This window comes from Schistocerca piceifrons, chromosome 4 (assembly GCF_021461385.2).
Source record: "Schistocerca piceifrons isolate TAMUIC-IGC-003096 chromosome 4, iqSchPice1.1, whole genome shotgun sequence".
Classification (NCBI taxonomy): Eukaryota; Metazoa; Arthropoda; class Insecta; order Orthoptera; family Acrididae; genus Schistocerca; species Schistocerca piceifrons.
The window spans coordinates 786,552,357-786,561,157 of NC_060141.1; positions in this window are offsets into that span (position 1 = coordinate 786,552,357).

Here is an 8,801-nt window from a genome sequence, read left to right on the forward strand (position 1 = left end):
GAGCTTTCTATGCATGTAATTTTGTAACTGGTTAATAACGATTTAGTGATAACGAAGAGTAGACTGTATTTTAAGGGACTCGTCCAAAAGAATCAGTTTCAAAAGATGTGGGATACTGCACTGCTATGATGTGCGTTGTAGTTCTCTGAGCCGGCCGCAGATGGCCGAGCGGTTCTAGGCGCTACAGTCTGGAACCGCGCGACCGCTACGGTCGCAGGTTCGGATCCTGCATCGGGCATGGATGTGTGTGATGTCCTTAGGTTAGTTAGGTTTAAGTAGTTCTAAGGTCTAGGGGACTGATGACCTCAGAAGTTAAGTCCCATAGTGTTCAGAGCCATTTTGTAGTTCTCTGAGACTCTAGATACTGCGATAATGAATATTACAATCGGCAGTTCGGCTGAAAAGGAATCGACACCTCTGGAAAGTGTAATAACAGAAGCTGAACACACAAATGTAAGTATAGGAAAGATTACTGCAAAGAAACTCTAGGTAACCAAAGAAATACTACAACTGGTCGACGAAACAAACAAGTAAAATGTGATCAGGGAAATCCAGGACCACTGCACCATGAGTATTTTAGGAGACTAGTACAAAAGAAGAGCAGGGAAGATACACCAAAGTGGCTGCGTGAAAAATGTGAAGAAATAATCATTGCAAAAACCGATTCAGTATATAAAAATTTAAAACAAGTTCCGGCAAAATTAAAATGAAAGACAAAATAACTGAGAGAGCGATACCAATTATTATTTCAAAGACACAAGGAAAAGCGTGTAGATGGAAGGGGTAAACTGAACGACTTTAAGAGGGAGGCTACTGCCTGAAGGCGTGACGGAAAAGGATTGGAAGTTGATGAAGAAGAGAAAGGGGATCCAGCATTAGAGTCACTGTTTAACAGACCTCTGCAACAGTTCCGATTAAATAATACGGAAAGTACCGATAACATTTCTTCCAAATTTCGAGAATCACAGTGGGAATTTGTAACTAAATGACAATTCGAATTGGTGTGTGGATTCCGTGAGACTGGAGACACACTATCACATATTCCGGAAAACATCGTCCCAATTATCCTAGAGATGATAAGCAAGTCAACTGTTGTGACGTCGCTTGTCTCATCTCTACAATATCAACAGACTGTACAAGCTCATGTCTGGACTCAAGATTATCAAGACCTGACCTGAGTTCCTCACGTAGCTTGGTTTTCTACAGTTCTGAAATTTCCTCGAATTTACGAATTAAATTGTCATTAAACTCATCCCGAGGCAATTTGAAGTTCTCTTCCTGTAACTTGAAATTTTGTTCATGTTTGCTACGAGATCCGTTGATCTTGTCATTCATCTTGTCACTAGATTTTTTAATCCCACCAAGTTGAGCTAGGATTAATTATTACATTATTACTCAAAGACAAACTAATTTTGCTCTGTAGAAGTACAAGCAATACGTGAATCTCTCATAACAAAATCGGACTGTGTTACGATATCACGACCATCTGAACTGCGTGTAGTTCCCTGCAGTTCATCACGCATGAATGGCAAACAATAGCCTATACTCTAATATTTAAAAAATTCTATGAAAGTTCCCTGACTTCATTATCCTGAGAAAAATTTCCCGCACCATGTCTCGAATTTTCCGAAACTTCATTTGAAGCTGCTTCTAATGTCTTGTCCATTCGCGCCAGTGCTCTAGTTTTCATTGCCGTTGTATCAATAAAGAAATTGCGCTAATCTGCAAAACAACTTTCTGAGCACAAAACTGTCAATTTCACTATTACAAAATAAATACTGAACTAGAAAATTGCTGAAATAAAATTTTTGAATTAACGGAAAGCAGCTCGCAAGCAACAAAAATGGTATGAAACAACTACTGATTACGTACTGTTGCAAAAAAGTTTGCAAATGCAGTAGCTAGACAAAACATCTCTAACTGCCAAATCGTCCAAGCAAACGAGTTTCTGGTAGCAGGTCGGAGGTGAGACAGAGTCGTAAATTATTTTAAAAGACGTACGTAAATTTGTGTTTGTCGTTCCGTCTCTGACAATGATAACATTCTGACTGAGAACACATAAAACCGAAAATTTGGACAGAACATTCGTTACTCCTCCCACGAATTAAAAGGAAATCAATTCACAACCAACTGACGGCGAGTTTTAATATTTCTTCTGGCGTCTGCTTATAGCTGTTCTGAAATGCACTTGTGAGCAACAGACAACTTACCTCGTCTTGCCGCTGCAAATGCGTCATCAGCAACATGCTAAAATATTTTAAAAAGCAATACTGTGATCCATGCAGAGTGCAATGCATGGACTAATTGCCACAACTACTTCCATGTACAAAGGAATTGAATAATCACGAGGGGTTTGGTGAACTAAACATAAACGATGTAAATATAATTAAAGGAACCAATAAAAACTTTTAATTTACTCTATACAGAAAATTTATGATTTAAATGCTGACGAACTTTACACAGACTTTTAATTATTCTGCAATGTCTATACTCAATAAACACGTTTCTGACCACAACAAAGAGACGAATATGATTCCGAGTGAATGTATACATAAACCTGAGAAAATCCCTCCAGTGAGTAATCAAGCAACAGCTACGTGCAGCGAAAAGGCAAATTACCAAAAAATCCTCAATTAATACCAAAGTCTGCTCCGGTGCCACCAGCACGATCACGGCAGGCTGCGGCCTGTCACGTTAGACAGCTTCTCTCCACCGCACTCTGCGTCCGACCACTTCCGACTCCCCTCGACAACTGCTGGCTCGCTACTACTCGCGATAATAATGTCTCAGACTCAGAGTTTGTGTATGCACGCAGCAGAATCGTAGACGTCCAACTTTCAGAAGCATAAAGCGAAGTTTCGACCCACAGGCCATGACGACAGCTCTTCTGTGATGAGTGACGGATGATTTGCCTTTACAAAATGTGGAATTCTGTAGAAATTTTTGTCTTTGTGGTAAAAGCTATCTCGTACTTGAGGTCGAATGATAAAGGAACAGCCACGCCTGTGGATATATGTGTACACCTGGCATCAAGTCTGCTCAGAAGAGATCAAGGCTTCCTTTCCGCCAGCATATGGAACCCACTTAATAACTGCTTGTTCTTTTCAGCGCTTCCCCTTATGTTCCTTTCTTCGCCGATTCTGCAGAGAACCTCCTCGTACCGTATCTTATCGGTCGACTAGATTTTCAACATTCTTCATTAGCACCACATCTCACATACTTTGGTTCTCGCCTGTTCCAGTTTTCCCACAGTCCATGGTTCCCTGTTGTACAGTGCTGTGCTCTGAATGTACATTCGCAGAAATTTCTTCCTCAAATTAAGGCTTACGCTCGACATCATGAGACTCCTCTTGCCCAGGAATGTCACGTTTGCCTATTATGATCTGTTTCCTTGTTGCTTCGCCACTGAGGAGTTGGTTTGCTTCGTAGGTAACAGAGCTCCTTAACCTCTTCCACCTCGTCACCACCAATTTTATATTAAGTTTCTTCCTCTTCTTATTTCTGCTATTTCGCACTACTTTTGGCTTTTTCACTTTTACTCTCATAACCATGTTCTGTACTCATTAGAGGGTTCATTTAATTCAACAAATCTTGTAATTCTTCGTCAATTCCGGTGAGGATCGTAGCGTCACCAGCGAATATTACCGCTGGTATCTTCTGAATATGAGTTTTAATCCTACTCTTCAACCCCTTTTGTATTTCCGTTACTCATGCGCTTGTACCACAAAAAACATGGACTCTATTCAGTTTAAGTGTTTCCAGTTCATGTAAACAAAGACCTGCATTAATCCACGTGTACACTTGCGTTGCAGAAAGAGGATATGAGCAACGCATAACAAAACCATCTCCCTTGCTTCCTCGCAGTGCAAAACTTCAGTTCATTGTATTTTTCTGTTCGTTTTAAATTACTGCGAATCAGTGAAAACTCATAAACTTTGTCTACGAATCTTGTCAGAATTGTTTGGAATATCTATGATCTGATAGATTTATATTGTTAAGACAACAGTAATTAACTATTTAGTGACTCCATTAATTATCTTAGTATGCTTACTGCCGCCATTTAAGGGCTGCGTAGTTTTCGCTATCTTTGTTCAGTAACGTTCCAAAGAAAATACCGTAAATGTTATTATATCACTGATACGACACTGTCGCCTAGCATTTGTCTTTTTACCAGTGCAGCACTTCTCTGCATTCAGTTTCCACATTTATGGCCCCAGTCTTTGTCCTAAATTTTCATGTTCCCATAAGATCACATATCAAGGTGCAAACAGAAATATTTTTTGCAGCGGTATTGATTCAGGAGCGAGTCGTTAATGCATTATTATAGTCGTGAAAAGATTAAACAAGGTAAAATAACAATGTACGAAACATTAATTCAAAGTAAAATATATATTTTCATTTATTATTACTAATCATCTATATATGTTCAGTTGTTATGAGCAAAATGTGTCGTTCGAATGTAGCGTACCATGAAAGGACGATGATAAGCTATGGTCGAGGTAGTAACTAATTAATGTGGGAATATTTACCTCCTTGCAGATTAGCTGAATTTTTCGTAATCAAATACTCAAAACAAAGATATTCCATTAACATTATTTATTCATTGAAATAACAATGAATATATGTTATATATTATTTTATTTTGACGGACATTACATCTTACACAGAGTAGTTCTGGCAATACATGTCGCCAATGCGCCATCAAGATGAAACTAAGGCCCTGTAGCGTTAGCATGGAGAACGCAGAGTGAGCCAGGGAGTCAGGGTGGCCTTCTAGAAGTTCTTTATTTCACAGATAAAGTTTAAAGTTCGTGCACAGTCTTCGTCGACGTAATCTCCAGTTGCTCTCATAGCGACGCAGTTCTGTTTGACGTCGCCATTTGGTTCCTGGGCATGCCAGTGATTGAAGTCTAAGTCTTCCATAAGCTTCCCTGTGACAAAAGCAAAGACAGTTAGTGGAAAAAATAAACAAAAATACTGAGTCGTAGTGGATGTGCAGGAAGTTCACAAGATAGTGGGAGGTCTGTATGAATGTGGCTGGTAATGTTGGTGTTGGTACAGTGATGATTCCGAAGGCTGACTTCTCGTGCCACTTCAGTCGGAGTTCGCAACTTCCTGATGTGAAGCCGTTAGCACGGGCACTTCAGATAGGTTTAGTTAACAGAGATACGCCCTTACGATGATAACGCAGGAAACCATCGATTTTGTCAAAATTTGACGATGCAAGTAAAGCGAGAACGTCTTATCAAAGAAGTCCATCGTGAAAGACTTCGTTACCAGACTTCTTTCTGTTTTCATCAAGAATTCTTGATATATTAGTATGGCAATCTGATATGAAATATTCATCTTATGTGCTCATCACCGGTATTATAAAGGGTGTTCGGAAATTCTACAAACTTGTAGAACTTCTAGAGGGGAGTGAGTACATAATATTTTGAATAGGAATTCATGTCCGGAAACGCAGTGTTTCCATTCTACGACGACTTCATTTCAGATGTTTATCTCATCAACTTCTGCTTGACGAATTGAGTTAGACGTGACGCAGTACAATTATTCAAAAGAACACATAACGCAGCATCCATTTATCACGTAATCAAATATGTTTGTATTAACACTTAAACATACAGTGTTTACATTATTGAAAGACCAAACAGAATATAGAATACTGTACATACAGAACAGTACTGATGCATTACAACAGTGAGTCGATGTGGCGGCCGCCAACATTATTACAGACATTATACCTAGGAAGCATGTTGTGCTACACTCTGACCGTCCCACTTAGTGCCTCTTCTGTTTCTAGTGAAGCGGCCAGAACCTGTGCCAGCAGATCTCCCTCTATGTCTAAAGGAGTCCCGTAAAATAAACTTTGTGTACGGCCCCACGAGAAGTGATCCATAGAAGCATGTGTCATCCGGTCTACCTTATTGCACACCGGGACAGCTATGAGACTTTTCTCTTTCCCTTAGCAGACGTGAACGTGCTATACGTTTGAACTGAAACCGTTGTAGAACGGAAAGAATAAGCTTCCAGACATGGGTTCCTATTCAAAATAATATGCGCTCGCTCCACTCTACAAGTATTAGAAGTTGGTAATTGGAATTTCCGAACACCCTGCATGTTGACGGAAAAGAAAAAGTGGCTAAAGTCTAATGCTATCTTCTGAATGTACGCGTCACGGATGTAGTTGTGTAACAGGATGAAATATCATGAATGTCTGTTGATTATGACTTAATTCAGATACACAGGAGAATCGGTTTTAAGGCATATCAACTGCGTTATTATTGGTCTTAATGTGGAGAAGAGTTGCTCGGTGGTTAAATTAGTTTTCAAATTTTGTTACATAACAATGAATGCAGTTCTTTCATCTGTGATTGCTGCATTTGAGAATTGTGTCATTACAGTTTTCTTCAAACTGTGAGAAACACATATTTCATTAGTTATCTTAATTTAGCAGTGCGTGACAGTCACCCTGCACAGTTTTAACATATAAAATAACCGGAATGTGTCGGGACAAAATGCAATAAAAAAAAATGTGAAACATTTGGCGAACTGCTACAGCCCATTCCAATTGCCTGAGGATCAATCCCCATTCCATCCACAGATAACACATTCTCATTGTCACTTCTGTCACCTTAATCAATGGATGGTGGAAGTTGCTGCATCTTTAGAAGTACAGTTAAAATGTACGGAATCCTACAATAGACTAAGTAGAACATTTGATATGTCACAGATCGGAAATGTTCCAGCGTCAAGTCAAGCGCATCACGCCAGGCAGGAACGTCAGAACAAAGAGGGCAGTGAGACGACGTCAGCCAATTGCATGCTGACCAACCCCTCTCCAGGACTACAACGTGACGGCAGCGCCCTCTACACGAAGACACAAGCGACGGGCTACCTGGTCGTAGCCAGTTCAACGACTTCTACAGCAGCATCCAGATTAGGCACCGGTATAGCAGCGACTTAGAAATTGTATATACTGAAGAGATTGTTTATTTTGTCTGTCGTCCTTTGCTTGCGAAACATCTATGCATTTCTCAAAGTACTGTCATTTATTTTCTGTAATAAGACTCATTAATACGATTTACTTGAATTGTTGTCTAGCGATGTGAGAAAACAGGTTTCCTAGGCACTCCATCTTTGACAGCTAGGCAGAATACAACAGGAAAGGGCAGAACATCTCCTATAGCACTATGACAATAAAAAAATTGCTTTGGGGAAAACTCTGCATTTTTAAGCTCAGAAATTAATACTGCAATGGTAGACAGAAACGTAATTAATTCAAAACAAAGAGGTAAATTCTGTTATCAGTCAGAAGAAAAAGAATGACTTAGCATTTTTGTAACTAACAAAAACAGCTGTTATTCTGTGGTAGTTGGGATCTCACTTTAAAACCCGACATTTCGTCTAGGGGGATCGTAGCTTTGTTGGCTCTGTTGAATGTCGCACTCAGAGCCTGGCTCGCCTCGCTACTGACTGCAGCAAAGTTCTACCGAGCGAGGTGGCGCAGTGGTTAGACTGGACTCGCATTCGGGAGGACGACGGTTCAGTCCCGCGTCCGGCCATCCTGATTTAGGTTTTCCGTGATTTCCCTAAATCACTCCAGGCAAATGCCGGGATGGTTCCTCTGAAAGGGCACGGCCGACTTCCTTCCCCATACTTCCCTAATCCGATGAGACCGATGACCACGCTGTCTGGTCTCCTTCCCCAAACAACCAACCAACCAACCAGCAAAGTTCCGCTTCTGCGAGCTCCGGCGCAGTGGCGTGACGTCACATGTTTTGAATACGCGAGCGCAATTAGCCATTGTCGACTGCCTTCATTCGTGTTACTACCACCCCATGGTGGAAGAGTGGTACACATCTTCTTCAGCACCGGAATCCCAATTTCATTCAATTTCACGCCCTGTCCCGTCCTTTTGAAACTTCTGTGGTGTTTCACAATCTCTATGGCCTCTCTGTATAGCCTTTAGTGGTATCCAGATGTGGTGATCTGCTGGCTGTAAGGCATGTTCTGCAACAGATGATTTGTCTGTCCCCCCTCTCCTACAATTACCCTTGTGCTCTTCGAGTCGTTTTTTGACAGTTTTGTACACCTCCCCACAACTACACGGAATCCTATAAAAGTCGACGGCCCCCACTGACTGACTGTCGTGGCTGGGGTTCACGCTCGAGATGCGTCCTGGACGACAGCAGACTCTGCTCACACTGGCAACTGGATGAGTCCCGGTGTTTGTCAGGGAGTCCAGATGGCGGACGCTATACGCAGCATATAGTTGGGGGAAGGACTTGTAACATAATGGAAGCAGATCAAGAGCCAGACAGATCAAACATTTATGCAACATAAAATTTTTATAATCCAAGAGTTTATCTTCCAAAGAGAAGTGTCAACTCCAGCAAAAAGGAGGTGATGTTACTAAATTAAATGCAGTGTCACTAAGATAAACAGTTAGAAAAATGTGGTTAATGCATCTTCCGCTGGGCACTTAAAGTCACCCAGTGCTAAGATATTTTTTTTACAAATATTTGTATTTGTATAATTACATTACAATGTGGCCAATCATTCTGAAATAGGCATTAAGATACACGAATGAAAATGTTCCTCTGTGATTATCTTTAAGATTAGGACGGTACAATTTTCAATACGTGCTATTTTCTCAGTATCTCTGAAGATGGTACGGTCAAGACAACCGTTGTAGATATTCTGAAAGACAGAGCTGAGATGGACTGCTGCTTTTGCCAACATTCCATATGCAGCTAACTTGAAATTGTGCAAAAATTATTTAGCGTGCGATCTGAAAA